This window comes from Capra hircus, chromosome 19 (genome assembly GCF_001704415.2).
Source record: "Capra hircus breed San Clemente chromosome 19, ASM170441v1, whole genome shotgun sequence".
NCBI lineage: Eukaryota > Metazoa > Chordata > Mammalia > Artiodactyla > Bovidae > Capra > Capra hircus.
The window spans coordinates 52,216,846-52,237,614 of NC_030826.1; the positions used below are offsets into that span (position 1 = coordinate 52,216,846).

A 20,769-nucleotide genomic window follows, 5' to 3' on the forward strand; every position below is an offset into this window, starting at 1 on the left:
GCCCCCTCCAGTCTGTCTCAGCAGGCACTGTGTGGGGGGCAGAGTCGGGTGATGGGCAGGTGGGGGACATGACTTTGACCCTGGAGAAGGTGGCCCAGATTGGAGGATCGGACATGGCAATCCAGGCGCTGGTGACTGGAGGAGTTTGAGGACATCCCTTGGATTCTTGCTGCTCTGTCCTCCCTCTCTCTGTGCCCTTCCCTTTATCACTTTCTTTCCCGGATTTATGTAGCAGGGGCACGGGGTGTGGGCCTGGCCGGGCTGCATCCACAGCCCCATCTTGCTCCCGATCCAGCAGGTCTGGTGGAAAAGGAACGCCAGCCCTTGCCATTTGTACTGGCTGCTGAGAATCAAGCGTTTATTATATGAGAAGCCGGCCTACCTGCCTTCTTGCCGCAACAGCTGGGGTCACTACCTGGAGCTGCCTGCATGTGGGCTCCCTCCACTCCCAGTTGAGCCCCTTTTCTCCCCCAGCCCCTCTCCCCCAGCCATCCATCTCCTTGCATGTAGCCCACTGACCTGGGAGAATCAGATCATGCACTTATCTCTCCCCTTGAAAAATGGCCTGTGGAGCTCAGGGCTGTTCCCGGCCTCTCCCATGTTCAGGTCCTGGCTCTATGCCTGGCACGAATGGCCACTGAAAAGGGGATGTGCCCACGCGTTTCTCTGCAGTTGGCAGCACTCTGTGAGGTTGGCCCTGACATTTGGGAAGGGGCCCACCTCTCTCTTTAGTAACTGGATTTTAAGAAAAGGAAAAAACTGACAATTTTTTTCTTTATTATGTTTCAAAGCTCTGTTGTGAGATTTCTGGGGACATGCCAATGGGAGTCTTTCCACTGGGGTAGGGTGGGGGGCAGAGCTGAACCATCCCCTGGCCAACAAGACCTCACAAGCCCTCCCTAGAGCCAGTCCTTCTGGACTGATCAGGATGGATCCCCTAAATGGATCCCCTTTATGTGTCCTTTCTGCCTAATGGCATACTCACTGGTGTGAGATAAATTAAGCAAAGAAAAGACTTCCAAGGCCCAGGTGCCTCCTACCCTCTACAAAACCTAACCAGCCACCATCAACAAAATAAACACAAACAACCAGATCCCTTCTGTTTTCCTGGGAACTCCTGCTCTGAAGACTGCTATGAGACACTGTTCTAAGTAAATCTAGGAGTGTGAAACGAGAATAAAAGTTGGGGGTTGTTTATTCACTTGCTCGATGAATACTGAGTGAGCTCCAGCTATGTGCTAGGCGTGTTCCAGGCACTGGAGATATATTGAATAAAACAGATCAAGTGTCTGCCCCAGAAGTTGGCCTTCTGGGTTGAAGGAGGAGGAAAGAAAGACCACTGGCAACAAGTGCATCTCTGTAACAGCAGATTCAATAATTACTGGGAAAATTCATGGGGAAAAGGAGAAAGGAGTACCAAGGGGATGGTGGTTATTTCTGGTAAGGTGTTTGGTTTCCAGATGACCTCTCTGGAAAAGTGTCTTGCAATGGAATCCCTCGTGGGGGCAAACCCCAACTTAGGTGGGGGAGTGCAGTCCATGTAACAGCTGGTAGAGAGGTGTGATGTGGGGTGGGGGCAGGGGAGGGGGAGGAGGCATGCTTAGGTCTGGAGGCACAGCTGGGAGGCCTGGGGACTGCAGAGGGTGGGGGAGGCAGGGAGTGGGCATGGTAGGGGGAGGGGCCAGTGGTACAGCAGGAGGCTGCAGTACCAAGGGTCCTGTGGGTAGAGGAGGATTTACCATGAAGGCATGCACCCATAGGGCTTCCCTGATAGCTCAGCTGGTAGAGAATCGGCCTGCAATGCAGGAGACCCTGGTTCGATTCCTGGGTCAGGAAGATCTGCTGGAGAAGGGATAGGCTACCCACTCCAGTATTCTTGGGCTTCTCTTGTGGCTCAACTGGTAAAGAATCTGCCAGCAATGTGGGAGACCTGGGTTCGATCCCTGGGTTGGGAAGATCCCCTGGAGAAGGGAAAGACTTCCTACTCTAGTATTCTGGCCTGGAGAATTCCATGGACTATGCAGTCCATGGGGTCCCAAAGAGTCTGAGAAGACTGAGCGACCTGCCCTATGCACCTGTGGAGCCTCGGGTAAGACCCTGCACCTTAACTTTTGCATCCACAATCTTGACTCATTTTCTTAGAAAAGGACACACTCACCCCCCAAACCGTGTAAGCTTCAAACTCCCCAAACCTGGACTGACCTGGTTTGCAGGCCATTGTAGCAAATCTGGGTATTGCCTCCCAGTGAAATAGGACACAGTTGGGGGGACGCATCAGGAGAGTGAAGCCACCAAGGGAATCTGTTAGAATGAGAAGGACAAGGCAGTTGTCAGAGGTGGTGTGGCCATGGGTCCTGGAATCTGAACTGGGTGAGGCGGGGAGTGAGAGCAGGGGGGGATGAGAGACAAAGCAGGGTGAGATGGGCACAGTGGGGCCAGAGAATCACGGAGGGGTAGGGGGCAGGGCTCCACCGCAAGAGAGCTGGGCAAGCTGCAGAGGATGTCCCACCCTGGGCAGCAGTCCGGCTCTAATGATTTGCTTTTCACAAGGTTCCCCTGATTCCCTGGGGGTGTGATCCCTGGTGACAACAAATTGGCTTCGAAGCTGCTCTCTCTTCTCTTGTTTATTAACACCAGTGTTTGTTTTATATATTAAGAAAAGGGATGTTGGCTTCAAAGGCATTTACATTTTTCCTTTTTTTTTTCCTTCAGGTTGGAAAGCTGCCTCTGAGACTCTGAAGATTTTCCTGCTGATACTCGCTCCTCCCCAGTAACCCTCCATCCCAAGGAGAGCCCCAGAAAGAACACCAGGGGGGCCTCCCTGCTGCCTCAGAACCACCTCACCCACCACTCCAGGTAAGGCCGCGCCTGCCCACCACCACACCCGTCCTCGGAGTTTGCATTTGTGATGGAAACACATCTTAATGAGGAGATTTTATTTTACATGAGGGAATGACAGGGACCTTCTTCTGCTGGCTCCAGTTTGCAGGTTGTGGGGTCTGACAGGGACCCTCTTCTGCTGGCTCTAGTTTGCAGGTTGTGGGGTCTTCTGTGTCTTCAGGGAGAAGAACGGGGAGAATCGCAGGACTGCAGGAATGCCTTGGGTGGGATTTTGTAAGGAGTGGCTGCTGAAATCCATCAGCCTGGCAGGGAGTGGTTATTCCAGGAAGGAGGGTGGACAGGGCGCTCGGTCCACCGTCTAGTGTCAGCACGAAATGCCACGGTGGCCAAGGTGGGGGTCTGACCCTCCCTTGCTTGGTTCCGTGCACCTTCCCCTGTGGCGCAGGGATGGGATCCGATGCCTTCACCTGGCTCTAGAGGGAGCTCGTAATTGCCCCGCTCCCTCCCCCAGTGGCTGGACTGTACTTCAACCCTGGAGTTATTGGCAGGCGTCACAGGCTTAGGGCCTGTCCCCCGCAAGACCGCCCTACTTTTAGCTGCAGGTCTCAAGGACATTTGCACTTCTGACCAAATGGTTGCGAATTCACAGGTTCCCACAACTGCCTCAGTTTCGATAATTTGCTAGAACAACTTGCAGTACTCGAAGTGCTGTGCTTTCCGTGAATCTTCAGAAGAGAATTCTTGCTGCCTCCGTGAAGGGGGTTGCAGGGCCCAGCTGCCTCGCCTTTCTGTGGGTCTGGGAACCAGTGTTCTCCTAAAACAGTAAGTGCTTGGTGTCGCGGAAGTTGAAAGCAAGGGACCGGCCGATCCCGATGGCTGTTCCGGCCATGTGGGGCTGGGTGGGCTGGCTACGCAAGCTCCTTTTCCACCTGGAGCTGTTTCTGGGCGCACACGCCGTTTCTGGCCCCTTTGTGGCTTCTGAAGGTGTGCTTGCTGTTGGGAAACAGGAAATGCGCATCAAGGCTCTTCTCCCTTCCATTGGGGTGAAGCCCAGGGAAGAGAGGCATCAAAGGGAAGACCCTGGTGTCCTGTTCGCCCTGAGTAGTATGAGGCCTGCAGAGGGAACTGGGCTCTGTATCACCTTCTGATCACCTCCAGGTCGGGGGGTGGGCCTCTTGACGGGAGAGGGCCAAGCACATCCATCAGTGATCAGGGTGCTGGCTGCTGACCCCCTGCAGACACCCTGCCACCCAGTTGTGGCGCCCCCTGCTTTTCTCAGTGGGATCCAGATGCAGGCTTCAGAGGGGGCTGCCAAACCTACTATCTGGGTGCACCTGTGCATCCAGAGCTGAGGCCCAGAGAGAAAGTGAAGGGTAGGGCAGCAGGCATCCCAACTGGCTCCTCCCTGCCAGCGGCCTCCTCATCCATGACTTAGTCATGAGCAGCAGGAGCAGACATTTTGGAGAACAGTCGACCCGGGAGAGGGAGGTTTGGGGAATAGCGGATGCCAACACAGGGCCTATGGAGCCCCTGCAAATATGCATCTTCCATGCCCTTTCACAGCGGAAGGCCTCCTAGAGAAAGTGCTCCCCAGTGGTGCTCCAGGATCAGTGATGGAGAGGCTACAGGGAAGAGCCTTCGCTCGGGTGAGCAGGCTGTTCCATCCCCAGTGGCGTGCGAGACTGCACGTGTATCTCCTGGTCACTGCAGGTGTGTCCTCGATGGAGCCTCGAGGTCAAGTAGGGGCAGAAAGGGTCAGCCCAGGGCACAGAGGGAAAGCTGTTTCCTTCCTAGCCATCGTTCCATCCCTGGCTCCCTTCTTCTGCCTTGGAAAGTGTCCCATAAATTAACCCACCCGGAGGCTCATCCTTTAAATAAGGATTTGATTTGGATTTTACTGTATAGTAAATTCTGAGTCCTTATTAAAAACATGGGTGGATATGAATCTGCCGCAAAGTGAGATTTGTCTCTTACATTCAGGGGCACAGGCTGGGGCAGATAGGTCCTCCAGATCTACGGGGAGGGAACCCGCCTGTCCGCGTTGGGAACAGACACTCGCCGAGCGTCACCTGCTCTTCTGCTCGTGACCCTCCCCTTTCTCTCTCCCTTCCCTGTCTTCACTCTCATTGGACAGTCTGACTCCTTCCAAAGCCTGGTGCTGAGAGGGCACAACAGGCTGTTTCTTCTCCAGATGTTTTCTGGGGTGGGGGAACCTCTTTGTTCTGGAGATGAACAAAGTCTGACCTCTAGCCTCTTGAGAGGTGCTCCTAAAACCTACAGGGGCAGGGAAGGGCCCACACCAGGGTTTACTCTTCTCATCCGAGAAAGAGTGGCTTTGGGTTGGGCCAGTGGCACCTTTTCCAGCACAGGGGACAGTGTGTGACCACGGCAGGGGCTGCCACACTCGTCTTGGGTCAGGCGTGGGTGTGCCGTGGCTGTGCAGCTGGCAGTCTGGGCTGTTGTTCCCCACCCACAACATTAGAACTCGTCTGTCTACGCCCGGCCCCCACCCTAGGGGATGGACCCCTGAGGGGCAACATGCGACTTCCCATAAATCATTCTCGAATGAGCGTGCTTCCTGCATCATCCATCACGCTCATCTCTTGTCGGCTTGTTTTTAAAAGCTGTTAAACTGGAATCCATCACATGGCACCCTCGGGGGGCCAAGCTGCAGCAAAGGCTGCCCGCATCAGCAATATTAATGCACACGGAGCTTTCTGGAGCATCGAGGTAAATGTCTCCCCGGTGGTGGGGAGACGGAGAGCGTGACTTTATCTAGTTACACCAGAAGCTAATGGGATGTTTCTCTGACACTTGCAGTTAATACATTCCTGCCATGCATGAGGAAGCCCTGGTGGCTGCTGGGTGGAACAGGTAATACCCACCTGAACGATGAGGCTGGGGTTTTTCCCTTCTTGCAGAATCACCTTTTATTTGCTTCTCACGCCTGATATTTTAATTCGAAGACTTTAGCTGAAGCCAGCCTTTGGAAAGACAAATCTTCCTAGAAACACCGGTGGTTGCTCTTCTATTGCCAAATGTATTTTGGAAAAGAAGATTTGGGAGGGTACTGAGATCAGCTTTAATCCTTGCTTCTGAACCTTCACGGCAAGAACAAGTTCTGCGGATATGCTCATGCGGGAGGGGGAGGAGTCTGGAACCCTCTCCTTATATTCATTCTCTCTCTCTGTCCCCTTTCCTCTCCTCTAATGGCATGAGGAAGGCCTGGACCCTGTTTCTCTGTGGCTGGACTCTTCCAGGCTCTTAAACATTCACCTAATTGACTAGTGCTGGGTTTCCTTCCAAGAGCTTCCCTGGTGGCTCAAACGGTAAAGAATCTGCCTGCAATGCAGGAGACCTAGGTTCAACCCCTGGATCAGGAAAATCCCCTGGAGAAGGGAATGGCTGCCCACTCTGGTATTCTTGCCTGGAGAATCCCATGGACAGAGGAGCCTGCAGGCTATATAGTCCAGGGGGTCTCAGAGAGTTGGACACGAATGAACGACAAACACACTTGCCTCCAACAACCTCTCTGTCTGTCCCGGGCAGATCACAAACCTCGGTGGCACCAGTGATATTTTGTCCCATCTGCTTTGGACTTTTCCAATATCCTTTTCTGTGCCTCGTGTTTTGCTGATTGAAGGATGAAACTGCTTGTTGGCAGGGGTGGGCTGATATTTTTGGTTGGTGACCTCTGAACTCTGGGAGTGAGCAGCCCAGGAGGCTGGGCGGGTGGCAGAGGGCGCTGTCAGAGCACCCTCTTTGCGCCGGAGCTGTCCAATTAGAGCCCATTAGTCACTCAGTGTGTTAAAGCATTAAGAACAATTAAGGGTGAGAAGAGTTTCCAGATGTAGCTTCAGCTCAGAGGCTGGAAGGGAAACACTGCTGGCCGCTCCCCAGATGGAAATAGTCTGAGAGGAGTGGCAGGCGTCAGCAGTGGCTCCTAGAGCCCAGGGCTTTGGGGTGGGGAACCCAGAGGGGGGCTCCTGATTCAGACGCTAGGTGGGAGGGTCCTGGGGCCGCCGCAACAAAGGACCACAAACCAGCAGCCTTAAGACAACAGAGATTTATTCTCTCACAGCCCTGGGGCTGGAGGTCTGCAATCAAGGAGCCAGCAGGGCCCGTTCTCTCTCCAGATTCTGTGCTTGCTGCCTGTCTCGGTGTTGCTTGGCTGGCAGACACGTTTGTTCCAGCCTCTGCCTCGCTGCATGGCTTCTCCCCTCGGCGTCTGCCTGTCTCTTGACACAGTGCGCTCCTCTGTGTGTGTATATGTGTGCCCACGTTTTCCCTCGCTTTTTAATAGCACCCCTCAACCTGCCCCCCCACCCCCTGCACTCAAGGAGGACCTCATCTTAACTTGATCACATTCGCAAAGATCCTAAGTCCAAATAAGGTCATTGTCACAGATACTTGAGGATAGGATTTCCAGATATCCTTTTTGGGGGACACCATTCCCACCTACTGTATCCTCTAAGACTACTGGGGAGGACGGTGAGCCTAGACACCTTTTCTACTTGTTCCTTCCCCCTAGAAGTGCTGTCATTGGTTCATTTTAAAGACAATGATGAGAATGTACCCATGAGCCAATTAAGAACTGAAGGCCAGCAGCCTCAAGCTGTAAGAGGGGCTTCTTGAAAACCCCAGCCCAAGCTCATAGGTTGTCTGTCATTCAAGAGGCAGCTGCAGCGCCAGGAGCTTTTGCCTGAGATCCTTTCCATGTCACCCACTTGCCACCAATCCCACTGTTAAGACTGGTCTTAAGAACAAACCAAGCAGGAGAAAGACAGACCCCAGATCTAACCCTGAAAGTAAGCAGTCTTTGCCGCATGTCTTGGGAGCTATTTCAGAGCCTGGCCAGTGGAGGTCTTCCTAGAGGCTCCGGAGGCCTGAAGGAAGAGATTGCAAGAGGAAGGTGGAGCCGGGCTTGGCAAGGTGAGGGAGAGAGGTCTTGGGGAAAGGAGGCCGTCAGGCACTTAGGGGCTCTGGGGGTCTGAAGCCTGGAGAGCCCAGAGGATGACACGTGGGAGTGGGACTCCAGAGCTGGGGGAGTTTGGTAGAGAGAGGAAAGAACACATCCGGGGACAAGGAGGAGCTGAGGCTGAAGACAGCCTGGTACCCGCTGCACTGAAGTCTGCGGATACGAAAGTCCAGGGTGGGTGAGGCGGCCTCCTGGGACTTCCAGTCCTCCTCGTGTGCGCATGGTGCATCTTCCTGCGAGGTTATGGGCCATCAGTCACAGGGCTGTAAATGACTATCACCATTGACAGCAGCAGGCAGGTACATGGAGGGGAGAGAGGGACGAGTGTCACACTCAGTGTGCTATGCTGACACACGTGTGCACTTGTCACATTCAGTCCCAGTGAAGAAGTTGGGACTTACAGGAGAAGTCCTGGGCAGAGAGGCCTGAGAAGTTCTACATGGATTTATACAAACCCGCTGATTCTAGATTCCAAATGGGCTACTGGGGGCCATGCAGGTTTGTGAGCCAGCCGCACCCAGGAGTTGATGTCTGCTTCCTGGTTCCACTGCCAGGCAGGTGCCCAGGTTAGGCCCTTGCATCGGATCCCATAGACCCCTCACTTTGTTCTGTGTCGACACATGGGCTGATGGTGAACTCCACTCAAAGGGAAACAGACGAGCAGGGATTTTTATGGATTGGGAGAAAGTTATTTTTTTTTTATATCCGATTTGCAAGGATACATTAAGTATTCCCAGGCCTGGTGCTTTCAAAGACATCTGTGTTCTGAAGGGCAAAGAACAGAAAGGGAGTGTCAGCAAATGCCTCAGGAAGAAAAATTAATTTAGAAGTAGAGGTTGAGACAAGCTTAACTTCAGTGGTGCTTGTGTCTCTGTGTGTAGGGGAGAAAACATGGAGGCAGAGTAGAATCATTTTTCTCTTTTTTCTTTGAGGTGGGAGAGGAGGTGGCACATGGACAGATGGTGTTTTTGAGTGACCTTGTGTCGCTGAGTGTGGCTGAGTAACGGCTGGAACTGTAGGAAGCTCGCAGGGTGGGGCCTCCTGCAGCTACCAGTGGGGGTTCACCAGGATGCCAGCGTTCCGGAAGGACCTGGAAGCAATCAGATGACAAATCCGAGTTCAGTGAAGATCAAACAACACCCTCATAACACAACCTCTTGTGGGAGACATCCGTGGGCCTGGAGTCTCTAAAGCAGGACGTAGAGCTTGGAGACTGGTCCAGCTGATAAGCTGGGGTGACCCGTGTTTGCAGGTATCTTATCCAAGGTTCTCATCTCTAGATTGACATGCGTCATCTCTGTTAATCCTCACAATAACCCTCTAAGCTAGGTCTCCTGAGGAAACAGAGCCATACAGGAATGGTTAGCATAGGGCTGTCCAGAATTTGAACCCACAGCCGCTGCCTGGTGACAACCCCGGGTCAGGACCCAAGTCCCTATGATCCCAATTGTGCGTGCATGCTCAGTCGCTCAGTTGCGTCTGACTCTCTTTGACCCCATGGACTGTAGCCCTCCAGGCTCCTCTGTCTGTGGAATTTTCCAGGCAAGAATACTGGAATGGGTTGCCATTTCCTATTCCAGGGGATCTTCCCAACCCAGGGGTCGAACCTGCACCTCTTGCCTCTCCTGCCCTGGCAGGGGGATTCTTCACCACTGTGCCACTTGGGAAGCCCATGAACCAAATCAGAGCCAGTGCCCACCTGTGAGCTGCTGCTCTGATTCCAGCAAGATGGGGACAGAAGTCGAGAGTGTTCACTTAGAACCTTTCACCGTCAAAGTGAAAGGGCAATTTTCTGTCTACTTCTGTGTCTACTGAATCTAATAATAAGAAATCAGGCTTTGTATTTTGTAAGTCTTTTTATTCCAATTTTCCAATAATCCCATGCTTGTAGCTTAAAAAGAAATGTAGATCCGCAAATAAATAAAGGTAGATTTGCAAAGAGGGAGACCTTGGCCACAGATAGTTTGAGAAGCCCAGATACAGAGGATACAGAGTCAGATCACAAAACGGGTGAAGTTTGAATAAGCTCCGTGGTTGACCTGGTTTGGGAATGTGGTCATGTGTGAAGGTACATTCGTTTACTTGGGCTGCCGTGACAGAGCGCCCAGACTGGATGGTGGACAGGAATTTTCTTTCTCACAGTTCTGGAGGCTGGAAGTCCGTCTAGGGTCAAGGTGTGAACAGGGTTGGTTTCTTTGGAGGCCTCTTTCCTTGGCCTGGAGATGGCCATCTTTTTCTGCATCCTCACATGGTTGTCCCTCTGTGTGTCCGGGTCCTAACCTCCTCTTCTTGCATGGACACAGTCAGATTGGATTAAGGCCCACTCGTATGACTGCATTTAAACTTACGGGCTTCTCAAGTGGCACAGTGGTAAAGAATCCATCTGCATTGCAGGAGACGCAAGAGACGTGGGTTCGATGCCTGGGTCAGGAAGATCCGCTGGAGGAGGAAATGGCAACCCACTCCAGTATTCTTGCCTGAGAAATCCTATGGACAGAGGATCCTGGTGGGCTACAGTCCACGGGGTCTCAAAAGAGTTGGACATGACTGAGCACGCATAGAGTCAATGACCCTTTAAAACTCTCTCTAAATACAGTCATACTCAGAGGTACTGGGGTTAGGGCTTCAACTTAATGAATTTGGAGGGGACACAAGTCAGCCCATAACAGAAGGGGATGTGAGAATTCTCGGCACTATTTTTGCAGTTTCTTCGAGTCTTAAATTATTTCAAAATAACAAGTTTTTTTTCAAGGATGACACTCACCTCCCCCAAAACAGCATGGCCACTGTGGTTTGGTTGGCAAGATCCCAGCAGGCATCCATCATTCCAGGTTTTGGGGGATGATACCAGGATGGAGGCCAAGTTGGTATGACCCAGGCCCTGCCCCTCTCTGCTGTCTGCCCTCTGGTTCCATCCCTCCGTGTCCACAGAGGGCACCCGGAAGGTACATGAAACAGACACTGCGGCTGCCTTTCTACATTCTCTGTCCATGGAAGTTCCTCTTGGGTCCCTCCCTCTTTTTTTTTTTTTTTTTAAATTGATTTATTTTTTAATTGAAGTATAATTGCTTTACAGAATTTTGTTGTTGTTTTTTTCTGTCAAACCTCAACATGAATCAGCCATAGGTATACTATATCCCCTCCCTTTTAAACCCCCCTTCCAGCTCCCTCCCCATCCCACTCCTCTAGGTCGATACAGAGCCCCTGTTTGAGTTTCCCGAGACATACAGCAAGTTCCCATTGGCTATCTATTTTACATACGGTAAAGCAAGTTTCCATGTTACTCTGTCCATACATCTCACCCCCTCCTCCCCTCTCCCCATGGCTTAAGTCTGTTCTCTATGTTGGTTTCTCTGCTGCTGCTACTGCTGCTAAGTCACTTCAGTTGTGCCCGACTCTGTGCGACCCCATAGATGGCAGCCCACTAGGCTCCTCTGTCCCTGGGATTCTCCAGGCAAGAACACTGGAGTGGGTTGCCGTTTCCTTCCCTGATGCATGAAGGTGGAAAGTGAAAGTGAAGTCACGCAGTCGGGCCCGACTCTTAGCGACCAAATGGACTGCAGCCCACCAGGCTCCTTCGTCCATGGGATTTTCCAGGCAAGAGTACTGGAGTGGGGTGCCATTGCCTTCTCCACTGCTTGCCTGCAAATAAATTCTTCGGTACCATCTTTCTAGATCCTGTATACATACATTAGTATACGATAGTTACTTTTCTGTTTCTCTCTTGGGTTTCTTAAGGGCGTGGGCTTCTGTTGCTTCTGTGTGCTTCCCACGGCCTCACACCTAGTAGGTTTCCCTAAAAGACTTCACAGAATGTCTTGATCTAAATGCCCTTGAAACACTCTCCCTTCCCCCTGGGAAGCGTTGACTCACTGGTCACCCCAGGTGTAATGTAGGAGTAATCGGCTCCATCGTAGACCCTGTCAAGGGGATGAGAGCACATTACTCACTCAACAGCATTTACCGAGTAAGGCGTGTTGTCACTGGGAAGAATTTTCAGATCATGATTATCCTCTCTACAGTGTATTTGGTTGAGAAGCTGTAGGTTTGTGTATCTTAATATCTGTTGTGCTGTTTGCAGCTAAGGAAACAGATGCCTGTACACCCGAGTGCTAGGTAACCTGGACAACCAGGACAAATGTCACCTGTGCCTGACATGACCAGAGGTGGCCTTTGAATGTTTTCTCTCATTTGTGAGCCAGAATGTCATTGGATTGGTCACTGTTCTAGACCATTCTGCTGCCCAAAAAGTTCCCAAGGCAAGAGCATAATGATTTTTTAGTTATTTAGTACTTCACATAGCCCCATACATTCTTTGCAAAAATGCTTTGCTCTCGGTCCCCAGGGCATACATGGAGCATTTCACTCTGACCCCACTTCCCAGGAGCTCAGATACCTGGCAGGCCACTCCAGTGGGAGACGACTCATTGTACCGGTCTCTAGAACAAGGCATGCATGGACCCAACACTCACCTCCATCGGCAGCTGGGAAGGCTGAGGCATTTTCGCTGAGGCAGATACAAGCCTTATTTTATCTTCTATGGAGAAATTAATTTGAGTGAATTTTTCTCCTTTTCTGAGTCTAAAGGAAGGCCTGGTTATAATTTCTTTAACATGAGAGGACATCCCAGAGGTAGAGCACGCACCTGAACGGATGCTCTGGAAAAGGGAGATTAAATGGCTTGTCTTGGATGATAGAGGGCACACAGCATTTCACTAGAGGTATGAATTTTTCCTCTGAAGACTCCAAAAGGACAGGAATATTAAACCTGCACTCCTGAAAGACTGGATGTCTGTTGCCAGAAGAGGTCCAAGGAAACCTGACATTTCTTTGATGTCTTATTTGTTATCTTAAAAATTCATGCAGATCTTCCATCTCGTCCACAATATGCTCTTGCTTGTTGTAACCTAACAGTACCATTTCTCCAAAATACTTTGGCTGAAACGCTTTAGAAATGCTGTGCATACTTATTCAGCTACCCTGTCTCATCACCATGATTCCTTAAGTGGCTTAAGGGGGTGGTTAGGGGTGGGTCTCTGGTTTGAGAAGCTTGGTGAGGATGTGGGGAGAGGGTTTCTAACATGAGATGCACATGTGTACTGGGAGGGGGTGGATTGGATTAGATGTATTTTAATGCCATCATCTGTGAAATTGGATGAGACCCTTCATACGATGCTATGACATTTCATACAGTGGGCCTGGTGGCCTAGAGATGAGCTGTTGAGTGAAGATACTCCACCCCCACCAGCCTGCCAATTTCTGGTAATAATCTCCACTCTTTCTTCTCTGTGTGGGTGGGGTGATGTCTCAGAGATATGCCTGTTGGCCATTGGAGGTGGAGTGATGTCTCCAGCTGGTGACATCCACGTGTGTGTTAGTTGCTTAGCCATGTCTGACTCTTTGTGACCCCATAGACTGTAGCCCGCCAGACTTCTCTGTCCGTGGAATTCTCCAGGCAAGAAAACTGGAGTGGGTTGCCATTCCCTTCCCCATGGGATCTTCCTGGCCCAGGAATCAGACCTGGGTCTCCTGCATTGCAGGTGACATCCATAGTTAGGATGAAATCCAAATGTGTACGTATTCATTCTCCAACATTTTTGCAGCACATCAAGGGCGGAAAACGACCTGCTGCTGTGGGTCCCAAGCTAAGCATAGGATGGTACAAGGAGTGACGAAACAGACAGCCTGTGGTCAGCGGAGAACCTCCATACGTGTGTGAAATTCTCACGCTGGACTCTTATTACATCCTCAGAGCACTCTGTGAGATGTGTCTTTCTGTGGGAGGAGCCCAGCTCTGGAAGTGCACTCAGTAAGCAGAGGACCCTGACTCTTTCCCTGCTTCACATCTTCTGACCCTGGCTCAGCAAACTGCCCTTCCCCTGACATGCACCCTTCCTTGCCTTACATTATGTCTCCCTGCTGCACTCCCACCATGATGGTCTGGGCCCTGGAAAGGAATCTGCTTCCTGAGGTCACAGATCCAGCTGTGTTCAGCTGTGGATGTGAGGGGAAGTCCAATGTGACAGGTTCTATGCAGCCCCTAGTGTGCTTGGGAGAGAATCAGACCCAAAAACCTACGCTTGCAGCAGAGATCTTGGGAGTGCAAGCAGTAGCATCAGTCCTTCCAATGAATATTCAAGGTTGATTTCCTTTAGGATTGACTGGTTTGATCTCCTGTGGTCCAAGTGATTCTTAAGAGTCTTCTCCAGCCTCACAATTTGAGAGCATCAATTCTTCGATGCTCAGCCTTCTTTATGAATCAACACGCACATCTATACGTGACTACTGGAAAAACCATAGCTTTGACTATAGGGGTCTTTATCAGCAAAGTGATACCTCTGCTCTTCAATATGCTGTCTAGGCTTGTCATAATTTTCCTTCCAACGAGCAATATATCTATTTATCAATCATGCATGTATTTATCCATCCACCCATGTATCTATTGTCCATCTATGTGTATATCCATTACCTATTATTGTCCGTCCGTATCTTCCCACCTACCTCCTCTCTGGAAATCATTGCTTATTATTATTGTTGCAAAGTTTATTTTTAAGGTTTGTCCTCTTTTGATCTTATAAGGTGGGAGTGTTTCCTTGCCCTGCTATCTTTCATGCTTAAGCGGGTTCTCTATCACCTCTCAGGCCTCAGCCAACTAGGGAAGCTGTGAGGCAGGAAATAAGCATGGGCGTGGGGTGGGAGGTTGAGGAAGGCCAGGCAGAAGGCGGAAGGGAAATGTGGAAATGTGCCCGAGGAGCCTCCTGGAATGATGGTCAGGACTGACGCGTGACACGCGGCATCTGGCTGTGACATCCACGGCCATCAACATCCAGCCCCTGCCCTGTCCTGTCCCGTCTGGCCCCTCCCTCCCTCCTCACTGTCCAGCCCACATGCTGCCTCTTCGTTCTTATCCTCCCTGTCCTGCCCATCCTCACAGCTGGTAAACATCCAGCTCCTCCTCCGGGCCAAGGGTTATGGCTGTCATCTTGAGGCTTTGTGGTTAGAGCCCTGGGCTCAGCAGGGGGCCACTGTGCCACATCTGGAGACCTTTTTGATTGTCACGACTTGGAGATGCTGCCAGCATCTTGTGGCTGGAGGCCAGGAAAGCTCCGCCACACACGGCATCTCCCACCAACAGAGGATGACCCAGGCCCGGATGTCCCGAGTTGGGGTTAAGAAGCTGGGCCGGATGAGGGCTCCTGCGTCTGGCTTAGTGCCCAGGTTTGATGCGGTCATGGTCCTTGCATACCCAGTGTCCCCCAGGGCACCTGTCCAGGGGGCACCCTGCATCTCCACAGGGAGGGGACGCAGACTGAGAGGTGCTGTGGGGGAAGCTGTAGGCACTAGGCAGGGAGGTGGCACAATCCTCCCTGGTGCTTGAAAAATGACCCCCTCCGGGGCCCAAGTCCGGGATCCCAAGAGGGGAGTCAGGCCGCGCTCACAGGAGCTGAGGAGAAATCAGAGGCTGGGGGAGCATGAAGGGAGGGGCCCAGTATGAAAAGGAAGACGCTTCCTGGGGACCCTGCTCAAGGTCTCTACCCCAGGTACTCACAGAGTGCTCAGTGGAGAGAAACACAGAATTCTGAACAGAAACAAGGACAAGCCCAGTGAAAGTGGAGCCTGAAACACTGCATACAGCTCCCAGAACTGGCATGAAACAGGTCAGGGGTAACATTCCCCTTGATGCTGACGATCTCGGGCCATGGGGCCAGTGGAGTGTAGCTCAGTGGACCGGTGCACACAGGTCTCACTGCCCACCTTGGCAGACGAGGAGCCGTCAGGGGTAGAAGTTCATGGATTTTTAAAAACCTTGCTATTTTGGGCCGGCAGGGCAGGAAGTGGGGACAGGAGTCCTGGGCACCAGTGTCCAAAGGAACATGCTCCACGGACATCATGTGGCCATGGCTAAGCCACCTATGTGTGTTCACAGGCCCTTCCTAAAGGAAGAACAATTGAAAAGGTGTTTGGAGCGTCTGTAAAGTTTTCTGCCCTTTCCCTCCTTCCTCCTCTCCCCCACCCCCACCCCAGTTCTTTATTTTCTGCCCTCACCAGAAATTTCCTACTTTGGGGGACTAGAGTAAGCAGATGGGGAAACATGACCCGCCGGCCTCTCCTAACCATTTCGGGTAGCCACATGCTTCCCCCCATCACCATGGGAGTAAGGGCAGCCCCAGGCCGGGGTCAGAGGCAACAATGATGCTACACTGATGGAGGTCACTGCCAGCGGTGGGCAGAGTCCTTCTTCCCGTCTGATCCCCAGGTGAGAGGAGCCTGGGCCCCACTCATCGGACACACACACCCCCCTTCAGTCATCTGAACTGACCACTCAAACAAGTCCCTGTATCCCACAGCAACACCTGCTACTCGGGAGGAAAAAAAGCAAATTTGCTTACTCTCTTCAGGGTGTGTATAGAGGCAGGGGGTGTGTGTGGAGAGGGGAGGAGTCTCAGGAAAATACACATTTCTCCTTATATAACAGGCTGATACTCCAAGCCACCTTCTGGAAGCAGTGGGGCCCTCGGATTTCACACTTTGGCTGAGAGTTGCTGTTGACAGGGTCTTGGATCGCTGTGACCTGCCCTCCCACATGGGGAGCAGCCTGGGTCTGTGCTCCTTTGGGAGGACGAGGCTTTGTGGTAGGAAGCACCGTGCCCCCTGGCCCCTAGGACTATTTGAGATCACTGCGGTTTGGGGACATGTCAATCAAACCGGTCTATGGGCAACTGAAGCCCAGGACCGCAGGCTGGGGGATGGAGACTGGGCACCAGGGGGAGGTCTAGTCTGACACCTGAGGGCAGGAAAAGCTGGTCCCAGCATCATGGGCCACAATACACACCCACAGAGAAGGCCAGCCTCTGGGCCATGAATGTACCGTAGAGCGTCTCTGCAGGGAACCTTCTGAACCACTCTCCAGGTTTGGAGGTGGGGCAGGCTTCTTGGCTGAAAGATGTAGCTGAGTTGTTCCTGGGAGTGTGGGGCACCCAGAACCTTTGCTCAGAGAGAGGTCACCTGTGCAGATCACCACCCCCCGCAAATGGAGAAGGAGAGCTCAAAGAAATGCCTGGTGTCTGCAGGCATTCTGTCCAGGCAACCTAATCCTTGCCGCACAGAGCCAGTGACCCCGTGTCCACTCCCAGATGTGTGGATGAGAGGCTGGGGGAGCCCTGGTGTCCACTGAGGGACTCCTTAACCTCCTTCCTGGCTGTGGGTCCCGGGGGTCCCAGAGAGGCCATGCGGCTCAGGTGGAGCCTCCAGGAAGGTGCTGGCCTCTGCCTGGCAAAGGCACCGACTTCCTATTTATCATGCAGGGAGTGTTGTGTTTGGAGAAATTTAGATGTATTTTTGCGTGTGTGTGTGTGTGTGTGTGTGTGTGTGTGTATGGTGTGTGTGGTGTGTGTGTGTGCTTGCATGTAAATGTGGGTAGGTGCTGTCCTGATTGATGGCAATTAGCATTTTCTAACGGGAACAGATGTTCGGACTGCCAGGAGGCTGGTACCTAACGCCCACGCCGCCATCTGCTCGCTGGGCGGGCAGGGCCAGAGGAAGCGCCCGGCCCGCGGCCCTGCCGTCCTCGCCGTGTGCGCTGAGCAGAGTCGCGCGAGATTGTTTCTGGAGGGAAGAGAAATAATAATAAAGATGTTTTCAGGGTTATAAATAGTTCATGCTGTTTATTATGGGATGGAGCGCTCTCCCTGACGAGCAGCTCCAGTGTCTGCATGGCCAGAACAAAGGGAGGGGGGAAGGGAGGGCACCCTGTGTCTGGGGGGTGGGGGCCGGCCTTGAGAGGCCTCGCCGTGGTGCGTTGAATCAGTTCTTGGTTCAGAGGGTGGAGGTGATGGGGAAGGAGGATGAAGGAGAGGAACGTCAGGGAGGGCTCCTTTCTTGGCTTGCTCAGGAACCAGAGACCCTGGGGTCCCCAGGGAAGCACGGTCGGTCGTTAGCCGGTGGTGGGTGGATGCGTGGTTGCGGAGGGGCTCGGGGCTGGGCCACAACTAGTTTTTCCTTCTCACTGACCCGGTAGCCTCAGCATGGCTGAGCCCCCTGCTCTTCACCTGTGAACTTGGGGTAGCAATCCCCCACTCCTCAGGATTCTGTGAGCTGTAGGGGTGAGTCACACACAGGGCAGGCTGGGAGCCAACTGACTCTGGCCTGCCTTGTGCTCAGCTGTTCTGGGGACCAGGGCAGACCCCAGCATCAGCGTGCCTGGCTCCTATCCCTCCTCGCCTCTAACTCTAACCAAAATGGATCTTACCGCTCTTCCAGAAACATTCTGGTTTTTTTTTTTTTTTTCTCTCTCTCTCTTTTTTGGCTTCTTGAAGCAAAACAGTTTGTTTGTTTGCTTGCTATAAAAAGAGTTGCCTCCTTCCCTTCATCCCTTCCTCCTCCTCCCTGAGCAAAGCAACCAGCTTGCGTGGCCCCACCTCCAGCGTCTGCACGGGAACAGCTCCTCCTGCAGGCAGATGTCTACGGGGGATCTGCTGCCTGTCTTCCAGCCGCCTGACAGATGTACGGGGCTCTAACTGGGGGCCCGGTGCCCCGCAGCTCCTGCTGAGGGCCACGGTCCCCGCTCTGCCACGCTCAGGTGTGCCCCTTCTCCTGGGCTCTTGCTGGGTCTTGGTGGGCATCTTCCCCACGTCTGCAGGCTCCAGGGCCTGACGCGTCGGGCAGGCTGGCTCCCTTCTTCTCCAGGCCACTGCTAACATTTCCCTGGTAATTTGTCCACTGCTTTGGAAATGCTTTGGAGGAGAGGAAGCACACTGGTTTCCGTGGTGGCGAAGGGGAAGTGAAGGTTTCGTGATGTGTTGCCGTCTTGCAGAGACCCCGCTGCAGAGCAGAGGGGTGGCGAGCCCTCCTGCCACATCCCTGTCTGGCTTTCCTGATCTGGGTCCAGTGAAGCTGCAGTAAAGTTCCTGCGATGGGTGGCTGCCGGGGCCTCAGGGTTAAACCCAGGAGGACTTAGTTTTTGTAGAGCAGCTCTATGAAAAATTTGGTGCTACTGATGGTGGTGGGATGGCAGTGATGATGTTGGTGGGGGTGGGGGTGGAGATGGTGGAAGCAATAGGAAAATAAGGAGAGGCTTCTCCCTGCCTTCTTCCCTCCATCTGGCGGTGGGTATGGCTGAGTCCCTCCAGAAGAAGTGGAGGTTAGACGACCCCTACACACAGGCTGGCGAAACTCTGTGGGAGTTTTCAAGATGGCAGCTGGTGGGGCATGTCTCAGGCTCACCTTAGAAACATAGCCTCCTGCCACGATCCCCACCCCCTACGTATATCACTCTGTGTCTGTTTTCACTCTGCACTGATATCCTGCTGCTTCCACTCCAGAAACCGTTTTGGACTTGGACGCACTATTGACGTGGGGCCGGGGGAAGCTCTGTAGTGGGGGCTGTCCTGGCGACCGTAGGATGTTGAGCAGCCTCTCTTGCCTCCCCCACCGCCACCCATGAGGTACCATGGTGCCTTTCCCACTGGATGGGACAACACTGTCTCCAGTCGTGGCCCCTGGATTAGGGGTCAGAGTGGCCCCTGGCTGAGAACTGCTGTTAATCCATTTTCAAGTGACTCCATTTCTGACTCCGATTCTAATGTTTGAGGGCTTACTGTGCGCTGGACTCCTTATCTGCCTCTCTAATCATTGACTCCTTGTAGCAGCATCATGGGCAGTGGTTGCTAGGATTTGTGCCCTGTGGTTCAGAGAGGTCTGGGAACTGGCCCAGTCACATGGCTGGTAATTGGTGGAGCTGGGTTTCGGGCTCAGATGCCATCCCCTCATCTTTGATTACTGATGAGACTCCATGTGGTGGGGACCCTTCTAGGAGCTTGGGACCCACCCGTGGATAAGGAGGCAGAAATCTCTGCCTTCACAGAATGTGCATTCTGGAAAAGGGAGAGAAGTAATGAGCATAACCAGTAAGTTATCTGGACGGGTAGCAAGCCAGGTATTCATTTCTGAAGGGTGGCATCACAAATTTCCACTGTCTGGCGGCTTAACACAGTAGGAATATATCGTCTCACAGTTCTGGAGGCCAGGAGGCCGAGATCAAGGTGTCGCAGGGTTGCTTCCTCCTGGGGTCTCTGAGGGAGGGTCTATTCCAGGTCCCTCTCCCAGCTTCTGGTGGGTGTGGGCATCCCTGGGCTGGTAGCTGCATCACGCCCATCTCTGCCTCTGTCTTCCCTGTGTCCAAACCTCCCTCATCGTCCTCTTATAAAGACACCAGGCATTCGTCTCGAGACTCTTAACTGATGATGTTGGCATAGACCCCACACCCAAACTAGGCTACTCTCCGTCTCTGTGGGTTTGCCTATTCTGGACATTCCATATAACTGGCATCAAGTCTGGCCTTTCGAAGTACATACCAGTACTTCACTCCTCTTCGTGACTGAGTCGGATTCCACTGGCTGGATGGACCACGTTGTGTTGATCCATTTGTCTACTGATGGACAGTTGGCTATTGTGAAGGACCAGCTTCATGAGGGAGGCTTTTAGCACTCACAGTGTATTAGCTGAATGAGGAAATGAAACAGTGACCACGAATCCCACAACCCCTTCACCCCTCCAACCTGCCCCCCTACCGTAATCTCCATGTCCCACGCTCAGGCAACCAGTGTTTCAATACCTGCCATGTGTGGAGGAGCCTTATTCCTGGGCTTTAGGAATGTGGCCACCATGGTAGGGGGGTGGGTCTGGAAGTCTCTAGAACTTGAGGGGGTGAGGGTGGTGGCTGTGAACTCCCACTCCTCCCCCAGCGTTCTTCTGCCGAGAGGAGTACCCTCTGCTCCTCGGGACTCCCTCCGCTCCAGACAGGGCACCGCCATGCCCTCAGCCCCTCTGAGCTTTGACCACGCTGGGATCCCCAGGACCCCCTGCTTCCTGGAGAAGCACCTGGCATCAGCGAGTGGGTAGGGGGGCAGAGTCCTAATGCCCAGCACAGCTGCCCCTCTCCCAGCCACCTC

At 52.8% G+C, this 20,769-nt stretch overlaps 1 protein-coding gene across 9 annotated transcripts in view; it reads left to right on the forward strand.

The window, feature by feature from the left end:
• RBFOX3 (RNA binding protein, fox-1 homolog 3) overlaps window positions 1–20,769 on the forward strand; it is a 432,377-nt gene that overhangs the window by 108,417 nt on the left and 303,191 nt on the right. For all 9 annotated transcript variants that reach the window (XM_018063660.1, XM_018063663.1, XM_018063659.1 and 6 more), the window contains exon 2: window positions 2,713–2,856. The gene's annotated coding sequence lies outside the window, so the exon portion shown is untranslated. The remainder of the gene's footprint in view (window positions 1–2,712; window positions 2,857–20,769) is intronic.